General features: G+C 38.7%; 1 protein-coding gene across 4 annotated transcripts in view; it reads left to right on the top strand.

Annotated features, from left to right (window-relative positions):
- The window catches only part of LOC143038537 (uncharacterized), a 75,891-nt gene that overhangs the window by 5,908 nt on the left and 56,741 nt on the right, over window positions 1-13,242 (top strand). Inside the window, exon 2 of one of the 4 annotated variants that reach the window (XM_076207850.1) lies at window positions 10,992-11,116. The exons of the other annotated variants lie outside the window; for them this stretch is intronic. The gene's annotated coding sequence lies outside the window, so the exon portion shown is untranslated. The remainder of the gene's footprint in view (window positions 1-10,991; window positions 11,117-13,242) is intronic. 4 annotated transcript variants of the gene reach the window in all.

Below are 13,242 nucleotides of genomic sequence, written 5' to 3'. Positions count from 1 at the left end.
GCAGGTGTCTCAAAACCCACAAAATAATCTGCATCATCCCCAGAATCCTCCTCTTGTGATGGTCCTGGTTGTGGGTCGGCTGGTTGTGTCTTGGTGCGCCGGCGTAAGAATTTTGTGATCTGGCGTTGCTGCAGGGCATTGATGTTGGCATGATACTGTTTGTTGTAACCTTCTAGTGCTCTAATAACAAGCAAACATCTTGCTTCACTGTTGATGGAGCTATCTTGCTCAAAGAGGTGCTGCATCCTGATGCCCCAGTCGATCAGTTCCTTGACGCCAGCTATGGTGAGTCCCGCACACGTGGTTACCTGACCCTCCTCCTCCTCATGTTCTCCTCGACCAATCAGTGTGCAGCTCAAGCCAACAAAGATGGCTGCCACCCGTGACTTCATGGGGGCGCGTGATAGCAGCCGCGCCATATGAAAATTTGGGCTAGAGGCGCGTGATAGCAGCCAATTTGATGCGCAATATGAAAATTGTGTCAGCTTTTCAAGTATGCACAATTGCAGTAAAATACGATAGCTGGGGGATAGGTGTATACACATACACACATACAATGGACAACTTGCCTCATAGTGGATTTGGAAGGCATTTATACTGAGGTGTTAATGCCTAGTTCCTATCTTATCTTGGACAATTGCAGCTGGCTCGAAAGTTGAAGTTTTGGCTGTTTCAACAGCCTCTATAATTCCCACTCTCCATGTCAGTGGGGCATGATTGTGTGCTTTACCCTCTGATACCAAGTCACCAAAAATATTAAAAATTGTCACACCATGAAGTGTTGCAGAACCATTGCAGTTTATGTCCTTACATCAGAAATAATTATTGTTTTTTTGAGATTGTTGATGTCATTAGATGTGTTCTGAATGCTAGTTTGTCTTAACCTAATTGGGATTTTACAAATTTATATTTATCCATAACTGAGATGTTTGTTACTCATGTCTAACAGTTTTCTTAAACATATGATGACCAATGCTATATTGGGTGTGATGTGGTTAGGGCAGAGGATATTCATAAAAGGTGATTTTTGTGTCACTCCTTTGAAATTTATCCCCAGTTTGTCACTCCTTTGTTGTGTCAATCCTATGAAATATCACTCCTTTGAATAGCACCATGTTTAATGTGTACATGGGTATGGGAGATAGATGTGAAGGTGATGGCCAGGTGATTGGAGATGGTTTGAGAGAGTGAAAGGAAGTGGGAATTGAGCCAGTTGTTGTTTGGTGATGACACTGCACATGTGACTGGGTTAGAAGAAATTTTGTATCAGTTGGTAATGGAGTTTGGGAAGGTATGTGAGAGGGGTTAGAGAAAGTGGATAATCTTAAATATCTAGGATTGCATGTAGCAGGCAATGGAGGAATAGGGGTGGTTAAACTATAGAGTAAGGGAAGCAAATCTTGGGAGAATGAAAAGTATCATAAGAAATATGTATGTGGGGATGGATGTGAAGAGGATGCTATATGAAGGGATGATTGTACCCATGACATTGTGTGTGGGGCAGAGAATTTAAGGGTGGCAGAAAGGAGAAATTGAAATATGTTTGAGATGAAGTGTTGAGAAGTATGGTGGGTGTTACAAAGATGAATAGAATAAGAAATTAAAACAGGAGCAGTACAATAGACTCCAATTGCCCTAGATTCAACCACTACACAAAAGATACAGAGCACCAGGGGACAGTCTTTGTTAATAATGACTCCTGGGTCCTTTTCCGAGCTAACTTGTTTTACTTCCTTTGTACCAATTTTATATTGCCCTGATATTCTATTTTTACTTTTTCCAAACTCCATTGTACCACATTTCTTGATGTTGAAGTTCACTTTCCACTTTTGGCTCCATTCCCAGACTTTGTCCAGGTCTCTCTGTGGTGATTCACAGTCTTTTTCTGTACTTTCTGTAGTAGTTTCGCATCTTCTGCAAAGAAGTTCATTTAACATTCTACACCTTCATCCATGTTATTTTAATATATGGCAAACATTATCGGAGCTAATACAGAACCTTGTAGGACTCTACTTGTCATTTCTTCCCAGGTCAAATTTTTGTCTCTAAGCATCACCCTCATTTTTCTCCCATTCAAGAAATCTTCCTTCCATTTCAATAACTTTCCTTGTACACCACCTGTTATTTTGAGCTTTCGTAGTAGCTTTTTGTGTGTTACTTTATCAAATGCCTCTTGTAAATCTAGGAAATCACAATCCATCCATCCCTTTTTTGCATTATGTGTATTAGCTTTGAATAAAAACAGATCAAGTTAGTGGCACATGATCTTATCTAAAGCCAAATTGTTTTGGATTCAATATATTTTCTTCCAGATGTTTGATCCATCTACTTTTGATAACTTTTTCACATATTTTTGCTAATGTGCTTGTAAGGGAGACTGGTCTATAGTTTGTTGGGTCTTCCTTATCTCCCCCTATATATATTAGTACAATATTTACATTTTTCCAATTTTTGGTACCTTTCCTTCCTTGAGTGAGCAATCTATTATCTTATATATTTTGGCTGTTAGTTCATCTATACATTCTTTTAGTATCCAATTTGCAATTTCATCTGGACCGTGTGATTTTCTGACATCAAGGTTTATTATGTAGTTCCTTATTTCTTTCAGTGTCACAATTATTTCTTTCATTGGTGGGATCTTTCTGTCCTTCATCCCAATTATGTGTATTTTCAATTATGAATACAGATCTAAAATGGTTGTTCATAATTTCAGCCATTTCTACATCTTCTATATATTCCTCATTCCCTTGATGCAATTTCACTATTTCTTGTTTATTTTTTAATTTACCATTTACATACCTGTAGAATAGTTTAGGTTGATCCTTACATTTGTCTATTATGTCTTTTTTATAATTTCCTTTTTCTTCTCTGCATATTTTTATATATCCATTTCTTAGTTTAATATATATTTACCACACCTGTTTTTTCCCCCATCTTTTCCAGGCTTTGTCTCTTCTATCTTTTGCTTCACTACATTTTTTGTTGTACCAGCACTTAATGTACACCCTTTCCTGCTTCTGCTTTGATACATATTTATCTGTTCCTTTATCAATTTCTTTTTTGTATATTCCATTTCTCTTCCATCTTTGTTTCTTCATTAAAGAAGTTTTCCCAATTCACTTTTTGAAAGAATTTTCTGAGTTTATCAAAATCTGTTTTGTTGTACATTAGTCTTCCTTTTCTGTGTTCCTCATATCCTTCCAAATAATTTTCCTCTTTTAATTTGAACTCGATTAGTATGTGGTCACTCTTCCCAATTGGTGCCTTGTATTCCATTTTATCCACAATTTCAGGCTCTGATATAAATATTAGGTCTAGTCTTGTCAGTTCTTCATTGTTTTTATATCTGGTATTTTCTTTTGCCCATTGAGTCATTGTGTATTCAGTGGCCATATCCAGTAGCATATTTCCCCAAAGGTCCTCTCCACCTTCCACTGTCATCTTTTCCCAACATTGGTCCACTATTATCTGCTGACGGTCAACTTGAATATTCAAATGAAGGAATGTGTAATATCTTAAATATTTATTTTAGCTCGGTATTCATAAACGAAACATCTCAAAGTGAATTCCAAACTGAAACCTGTGAAAAGTCTGGGGTAAACTTACTACGGTAAATGTAACAAAAGAAAAAATTAAAAGGTGTATAGACAAACTCAAAGTTAATAAAACACCATGGCCTGATGGTTGGCATCCAAGAATCTTAAAGGAAATGAAAAATGAGATTGTTGTTCCATTAGAAATTATTTTCAAGAAATCCATCATATCCGGAGATGTTCCAAGAGAATGGAAGCTAGCTAACGTTACTCACATATTCAAAAAAGGTGACAAAAAGAAACCAAATAACTATAGGCCTATAAGTTTGACTTCAATCATAGGAAAAATAATGGAAACTATCATCAGAGATAGAAGAAAGATAAATGTGGGTAAAAGTAAGGTGATGAGATGTACAAGGGGTGAAAGTGGCAGTAGACTGGAAGTGAACATTAAGGGAGAGCGACTGGAGGAAGTGGATAGTTTTAGATACTTGGGTGCAAGTGTAGCAGGAAAAGGTGGAGGTAGAATGTAGATTGAGAGAAGCGAGTAAATGCCTTGGTGGTTTAAAGAGTGTAATGAGGAATAGACATTTAGGAATGGATGCGAAGAGGAGACTGTATGAAGGAGTGATTGTGCCAACAGCACTGTATGGGGCAGAAACGTGGAACATAAGAGAAGAAGAGAGAAGGAGTTTGAATGTGTTTGAGATGAGGTGTCTGAGAAGTATGGTGGGGGTTACTAGGCTGGATAGAGTGAGAAATGAGGAGGTGAGGAGGAGAACAGGGGTGAAAAAGGATTTGGGAGATAGGGTTGATGAAAGAATATTAGGATGGTTTGGACACATGGAAAGAATGAGTGAAGAAAGACTAGTAAAAGAGGTATGGAAGGCAGATGTGGAGGGAGTGAACATGAGGGGATGTCCTAGGATGAGGTGGATGGATGGGGTGAAGGGGGCTTTGGGGAAGAGGGGAATGTCTGTTGAGGAAGGAAGGGAGAGGACGGAAGACAGAGGTGAGTGGAGAATGGTTGTATATGGATGATGTTGTGACTGCATGGGGTAGTATGTGTGAGTAAATTTTGACGCAGCCCTAAGGGATTTCTCCCCGTCCTCGCCTTATATGCAAAGGGGGACGGAGAGGGGGGGTCGCCGATTAAATGAAGCGGCCTTGCTGTGGATGTACTGTGTCTTGCGACACTGCTTCTGACCCAAGGCGGTGGGTAGGGTGCAGGGATGACCCGTCATCCAGGAGGTGCTCAGATGAGAGGAAGGGTGGGAGGGGTGTGGAGTGTATTTAGGGATGAAATGGGTGGGAGTGTTTTTATGCCTTTCCCTTTTTGGGTACCTCCCTTGGAAGGGGGAAAAAGCCTTGGTATATGTATGTATGTATGTATCATCAGAGATGGTATCGAACATCATTTAGAAAGTAACCGTTTGATAAATGATAGCCAGCATGGTTTCAGACGAAAACATTCTTGCGTGACTAACTTACTCGAATTCTACAACACAGCTATCTCGAATTATGACAAAAGAAACAATATAGATTTAATATGTCTAGACTTTGCAAAAGCTTTTGATACCGTCCCACACGAAAGACTAATTACTAAATTAGCTTTGCATGGAATAAGTGGTAGCTTATTAGGTTGGACTAGTAATTGGTTGAATGGTCGAAAACAGAGAGTTGTTTTAAATGGAAAAACTTCTGGATGGAAGAGTGTTGCAAGTGGAGTTCCTCAGGGTTCTGTTCTTGGGCCACTTCTATTCATAGTATATATAAATGATATAGACCATGGACTAAAATCTACTGTTTCCAAATTTGCTGATGATACAAAACTGTGCGGAGTGGCAAATGATCACTCAAACCAATTAGATATTCAAGAAGATTTAGATCAATTACAGCAATGGTCTGAAAAGTGGCTAATGAAATTTAACAGAAGTAAATGCAAGGTAATGCACATGGGTAAAAATAACAGTAAGTACGATTACAAGTTATTTGGAAATTCGTTAACAAAAGTGGATAGTGAAAAAGATCTCGGCGTAATTATCAGTAACGACCTCAAATCATCCAAGCAGTGTATTTCAGCCTCTGAGAAAGCAAATAAGATTCTGGGACTGATTGCACGATCTTTTGATTTCAAAAGTCCATCACTCATTAACAAGCTATATAGATTGTTAGTTCGTCCACATTTGGAATATGCTGTTTCTGTATGGTCACCGAATCTCATTAAAGACATTGACAGACTGGAAAAAGTACAACGGCGAGCCACAAAACTGATTCCAAATATAAAAAATAAATCATACGAAAATTGACTAAAACACATGAATCTGTTTTCCCTAAAAAAGCGTAGACTCAGAGGTGACTTGATACAGGTCTTTAAGATTTTAAAGGGAATTGACAACATCAAAAGTGACAAAATTTTCACATTGAATGAGAATCAGACAACAAGCAATGGTCTCAAACTGTCCGGAAATAAATTCAATTTGGAAGTAGGTAGAAACAACTTTGCCAACCGTGTAGTAAATAAATGGAATAAACTTCCTGCACAGGTAGTGCAATGTAGTTCAGTTCGAAGCTTTAAGAATCCTTTAGATAAATACCTAAGTAAGATGCTGTAATGATTATAATTTATCTTATATTATTTGTTTTTGTTTTGTTATCATTTGTCTGTCTGATTTTGATTTATTATTAGTTATATGTCAATTTATTATTATTTACTATTTACCTGTTTGTTTATTATTTAACTATACCTATGCATTTATTTATGTATTTTATTTATTTACATTATTATAATTTTTATTTGTTATTTTATTATTAGTATGATTTTTTTTCGCATCCGACCTAGATATGGATCAAAAGGTCTCCTGTCGGCATGCTCCGCCTTTGTAATCCTTTAGAGTTAAAGTCACCCATAATTACTATGTTTCCTCCTTTCAGTAATTCATTTAATGCATGCTTTGTGTCTTCCAACATTTTGGAATGGTCACTCTCTTTCCAAAATATGTTTTTGAGAGCACATATATCACTACAAACTTTCTACTTTTCAAGTCACTGTTTTCAACTTTTATCATAAGGAGAGGGAGTACAAGAAGAAGCTGAAGGAGGAGTGGGAGGGAATGAAGAATAGAGTAGAGCTAGGTGTGGAGGAGGAGTGGGGATGGTTCAAGGAGGGAGTCACAAAGTGTGCAAAGATGGTGTATGGAACAAGAAGGACAGGAGGAAATGGAAGGGTAGTGAATGGTGGGATGAGGAAACAAAGAAGATTGTAGAAGAGAAGAAGCGAGCTTTCACAGATTGGTTACAAAATAGGACGAGGGAGTCATATGAGAAGTACAAAGAAAAGAAAAGAGAAGTAAAGCAAAAGGTAAAGGAGGCAAAGAGGAGACCAGATGTGAAATGGGGTAAGAGTATGACAGAAAATTTTGAAAGTAATAAAAAGATGTTTTGGAAAGAAATTAAGAGAGGAAGAGGAGGCGAATGAAGTAGAGAAGAAAAGGTAAAAGGTGCAGATGGAGAGATGATAAGGGAAGAGAAGGCAGTAAGGGGAAGATGGGCAGAATATTTTAGGGAGTTGCTAACTGTGAAGGAGGATAGGAGGAAGATAGTTGCAGTGGGAAATGCTAAGAAAATGACAGTGATGAGTGAGGAAAATAAGAACATAAGAAATAAAGGAGACTGCAAAAGACCATAAGGCCTACACTAGGCAGCTCCATATCCATCACCACCTGTCATCCCCATCCATAAAGTTGTCTAATCGTTTTTTAAAACAACTGATAGTATCAGCGCTTACTACGTGGTTAAAATGGAGGAGAAATAAGGAAGGATGAAGTGAAGGCAGTTGTTAAGATGATGAAAGCAGGTAAGACATCTGGTCTGGATGGATGCCATGCAGAATGTCTAAAAAAAAGGAGGTACAGTGATAGTGGACTGGCTGGTGAGGTTATTTAATGTTTGCTGGAGAGAGGGTAGAGTGCCGGAGGACTGAAGGAGTGCCTGTATAGTTCCACTTTATAAGGGAAAAGGGGATAAGTGTGAATGTAGTAGTTTCAGAGGGATTAGCTTGTTTAGTGTAGTTGGGAAGGCTTATGGGAGGATCTTGATTGAGAGGATTAGGAGAGGAACAGAGGGAGTAATTGGTGAGGAACAGTGTGGATTTAGGACGGGTAGAGGTTGTGTAGATCAGATCTTTGTGGTAAGAAAGACATGTGAGAAAGCTATAGGAAAGGGAAGGATGTTTTTTGGGCTTTTATGGATCTGGAAAAGGCTTACGATAGGGTAGACAGAAAGGCACTGTGGGAGGTTATGCAGATATACGGGATAGGAGGAAAGCTTCTAGGAGCTGTCAAGAGTTTTTATGAGAGTAGTAGAGCTTGTGTCAGGATTAGAAATGGAGAGAGTGAGTGGTTTGAGGTAAAGGTGGGACTTCGTCAAGGATGCGTTATGTTGCCCTGGCTGTTCAACTTATACATAGATGGGGTAGTGCGAGAGGTAAATGCAAGGGTAGTGGGTCAGGAATTGGAGATGGTTAAAGAAAATGGAGAAAAGTGGGAGGTGAGCCAGCTGTTGTTTGCGGACGACACTGCACTTGTGGCAGGATCGGAGGAGGGATTGAGGAAGTTGGTGACAGTTTGGGAGAGTATGTGATAGAAGAAAGCTAAAGATAAATGTAAGGTGATGAGATGTACAAGGGGTGAAAGTGGCAGTAGACTGGAAGTGAGCATTAAGGGAGAGCAAATGGAGGAAGTGGATAATTTTAGATACTTGGGTGAAAATGTGGCAGGAAAAGGTGGAGTGAAGGTGGAGGTAGAATGTAGATTGAGAGAAGCGAGTAAATGCCTTGGTGGATTAAAGAGTGTAATGAGGAATAGACATTTGGGAATGGATGCTAAGAGGAGACTGTATGAAGGAGTGATTGTGCCAACAGCACTGTATGGGGCAGAAACGTGGAACATAAGAGAAGAAGAGAGAAGGAGTTTGAATGTGTTTGAGATGAGGTGTCTGAGAAGTATGATGGGGGTTACTAGGCTATATAGAGTGAGAAATGAGGAGGTGAGGAGGAGAACAGGGGTGGAAAGGGAGTTGGGAGATAGGGTTGATGAAAGAGTATTAAGATGGTTTGGACACATGGAAAGAATGAGTGAAGAAAGACTAGTAAAAGAGGTATGGAATCCAGATGTGGAAGGAGTGAACATGAAGGGACGTCCTAGGATGAGGTGGATGGATGGGGTGAAGGGGGCTTTGGGGAAGAGGGGAATGTCTGTTGAGGAAGGACGGGAGAGGACAGAAGACAGGGGTGAATGGAGAATGGTTGTATATGGATGATGTTGTGATGCATGAGGTGGAATGGGCGGGGGGATGGGGGTGAGGTAGTATGTGTGAGCAAAATTTGACGCAGCCCTAAGGGATTTCTCCCTGTCTTCTCCTTTTATGCATGGGGGGGACAGAGAGGGGAGGTCACCGATTTAATGAAGCGGCCTTGCTGTGGATGTGCTGTGTCTTGCAACACTGCTTCTGACGCAAGGCAGTGGCAAGGTGCAGGGATGACCCGTCATCCAGGAGTCATCCAGGTGGTGCTAAGATGGGAGGGAGGGTGGAGGGGTGTGGAGTGTATTCAGGGATGGAATGGGTGGGAATGATTTTATGCCTTTTCCTTTTTGGCTACCTCCCTTGTAAGGGGGAAAAAGCCTTGGTATATGTATGTATGTATCATAATCAATTCTACATTATTATTTCCTTCTGTAATCTTTGTCACATTTAAGCTTTTCTTAGTAAAGAAATGACTCCACCCTCTTTCTCCTTTCTTTTATTTATCCAGTGATTATATAAATTTTGTCCCACAGTAATAGGTGGTAGTGGACCTTTTAATTTTTTCTCCACAATTTCCATTATATCCTGTTTCACTTCTGCCAGATAGTCTTTTAATTCATTTAATCATGAAATCATGCAATCTATGTTGGTATATGTTATTTTTTATTTTCTCCTTTCTCCTTTTTGTTTCTTGTTTTTCCTTTTATATATATATATATATATATATATATATATATATATATATATATATATATATATATTTATATATATATTTATCTTTATATATCAGAGCTGGTCACCCACTAGATTTTCATAAGTCCACAAATCACTAATACACTAATTTTCTTGGCCATTCCGCTATCGCTATTTCCACTAATTTCCCAGGTTTGCCAGTCCACTAACGCTAATCAATCTGCAACAGTCTGCTAACCTTTTTTTTAGTTAGCTAAATCCGCAAAAACAGAATTTTTAATGAAATGAATAAAATGATGCTACCTTATATACAGAGTTTAAGTTTTATTTCAGTATCAAAACAGATAAAAATCAGGCATTTGCAAGTACTGCACATTCTCTTCTTCCTCCTCCTCCTCCATCTGGGACAGCTACTTCTTCCGCTTCAACAGGTGCATGTTTCCTTTGACGAACACCAGCTTCTCGAAGTTGTCTGCGGTCAGGGATGACCTTTTCGGCCTGAGGATGTCGGACCCCATGCTAAAGAGCCTTTCCACGGCGGCTGAGGAGGGAAGAGAGGTATTGTATCTGATAAATAGGTCCAACCAGGCCTCTCTGTGGAGCAAGGGGAACTGGTCCAAAGAGAGAGGGGTGCTGTTCTTCACCCTCACCTTGTTCCACGCTTCATAGGTGTTCTCCAAGTTCTCATGGAGATGGCTGGGAGTCTCCGCCAGCTGGTTGTCGTCCCCCCTCATATACATGAAGGGGTCGTCTTCCATCTCATGCTGCACCTGCTCGTCGCCGACCTCCTCATCATGGCCCACCTTGCTCATCACCTCCCTGATGACCCTCTTCCTGATGTTGTCCTTCAAGTTCCCGCTGAGGTACCCAACCACTCCGAGCTTGAAGTGGTGGTGGAGGGCTGTTGCCATCAGGAAGTCCTTGTCCTTAAACAGGTGTTCGAACCTTCCCTTGAAGTCCGGTTTCCCATAGTTCAAGAACTCCCATAAGGCATGAGAGTCCGTCAGGTGAGCTGGCACAATGTCTTCGATGAAGAAATTGTAGTAGAGCTTGCGGGCCTTTATCTGGTCGAACTTCTCCTTGAAGGCGCCTTTGATGCTGGTCTGTCTCGTCTTACAAACGGGAGAGTGAGCGGGTGACGTGTCACTGCCATTCCCCAAAAAAGATTAGTCGATTTACTTCATTTACCCAATATTTTTTAATCATCATTATTGCAGCTACATTACCTCAAATTTGTTATGCATATGGAACAGCCAAATAGAAACATATTTTGTTATTGGAAAAAATCATCAATCCCTAAGGCTTTTTTGTTTGAAGAGATACATTAATTAAAAAATTAATTAAAAGCATTCATTATTGATTATTTCAGTATTTTTTACAGTGGCTGCAGATTTATTAAATATTAAAATAATTTAAATAATATATAGTGTAAATATTGAATTTTTATTTACCTGCCGTCAGATGACAGAGATGAGTGTCTGCCACGCTTAGATCCGCCACTCAGGGCAGCCATCAAATTGGGATACTCCCCACGATGCTGCCTTTCGTAGTGGCTCTTGATGTTGTAGTTGGAGGTCGCCGAGCAGGTGATCTCTTTGTTGCAGATTGTGCATTTCACCTTTCCATTCGTTTTGCCTGGGCCATAGTAAGTTTTTATGTGCTGGAAGATCGGCGGCAGGCTGTCCACGGGCATGTTGTCCTGGGCTCGCCTGTTGTCTCCCTGGCGGCTGGAAGTGCCAGGCCTTGAGAAATGTTCTTCCTCACTCGGCCTTGTGGAGGTTGCACTACCACGCTGACTTGAAGGTGACGGCATCAGAAATGTGTCCATTTTAATTTTTAAATTTACTCTATCTGTTAGATTCAAAGTGCTGAAAGTAAAAAAATGTATATTGTAAGAATAATAACCTATCAGTAATAAGCTAGGGGTCTTTACTTACAGATCATTACACCCCAAGTTCGTTTTAACAATCTTTTACTGTATAGTGCAGTTATAACTGCCGATAATCAGATCAGACCAATAAATAATGGATAGAGAAACTGCTCACATGTACCAATCTCACTTACTTCAGTTCTTTTGTATGAGTGCAAATCCTTCACTTTCCTTCGACTTGTGCTTTTCACTCGGAGCGCTGCCAAATTGACTCCACTCTGTTGCCGAAAAATTCACACTGACTCACTCTGTGGGTTCTTGCCGCCTTTTATATGAACCATATCTCACGAAAATACCAGAAGATTCGAGATTTTATGTACTCCATATAAGCGTTCATATTTAATTATTCGTAACATTAAACAAACTTGAATACAGACACTCCTCAACTTACGTTTTAGTTACGTTCCGAACAGCCGAACGTAACGTGAAAATGAACGTAAGTTGTTACTGTACTATACATCCATGAATTATATTACCGTATCTTATAAAACACCCCTAAATCATTAATTATAAACATAACATTGTAAAATAATAACATTAATTTCAAATAAATTAAATTCAAGCAACATAAATTGAGATGGTGGAGAAGGAGGAGGAGGAGGAGGAGGGAAGGCATGCTCAGTCTGTCGTTTGTGCCATGTAAACAATGGACGCAGCATCATGCGTAAGTATCATTTGAACTACAGAGAACACGTTCAACAAAAAAATTCACTGAATTTTTTTTTTTTTTTACAATTTTTATTTACAGTCAGTTCAAACGTAAAATCGAAAAAAACGTAAAATGAATGAACGTAAGTAGAGGAGCGTCTGTATACACATATTCGGAGTTCACTAGAAGGAGTTCTGGTTCCTTCACGTTCGAGAAAATATTCAAAAGAATACTCATGCAAAAAGTCACGTATTAGCCTACGCAAATTCCATACAATGAACACAAAAAATTCGTACATACAAATAAAAATAAAATGCATTTATCATTACATCTATATGCACTACTCTATGCATATACATATAGTTTATGGGAGCATACCTTTACTATATACACATATATAATAATATCTCAACTAGCATTTCGTATCTTATATATGGCACAATTATTTAAAAATCAGCGACTTTGGTATTTAACAAAATTATAAAAAACTTTTTTTTAATGAAAGTTAGCTGTTTGCGGACTTACAATTTTGGTCAAACGTAAAATCGAAAAAAACGTAAAACGAATGAACGTAAGTAGAGGAGCGTCTGTATACACATATTCGGAGTTCACTAGAAGGAGTTCTGGTTCCTTCACATTCGAGAAAATATTCAAAAGAATACTCATGCAAAAAGTCACATATTAGCCTACGCAAATTCTATACAGTGAACACAAAAAATTCGTACATACAAATAAAAATAAAATGCATTTATCATTACATGCACTACTCTATGCATATACATATAGTTTATGGGAGCATACCTTTACTATATACACATATATAATCATATCTCAACTAGCATTTCGTATCTTATATATGGCACAATTATTTAAAAATCAGCGACTTTGGTATTTAACAAAATTATAAAAAACTTTTTTTTAATGAAAGTTAGCTGTTTGCGGACTTACAATTTTGGCATTCCGCTAATCGTTAATCCTCTAATTTTTCAACTCGCTAATCCGCTCATTTATTTTTAGTCCGCTAATTAGCAGATTAGCGATTAGCGGACTTCATATGCGGAATGCTCACCTCTGATATATATATATATATATATATATATATATATATATATATATATATATATATATATATA

The sequence above is a fragment of the Oratosquilla oratoria genome, chromosome 24 (assembly GCF_046742065.1).
Source record: "Oratosquilla oratoria isolate Oo_2021 chromosome 24, ASM4674206v1, whole genome shotgun sequence".
In the NCBI taxonomy this organism is placed as follows: Eukaryota; Metazoa; Arthropoda; class Malacostraca; order Stomatopoda; family Squillidae; genus Oratosquilla; species Oratosquilla oratoria.
The sequence above is the reverse complement of the archived record's forward strand: the minus strand, read 5'-3'. Positions and strand labels throughout refer to the sequence as shown.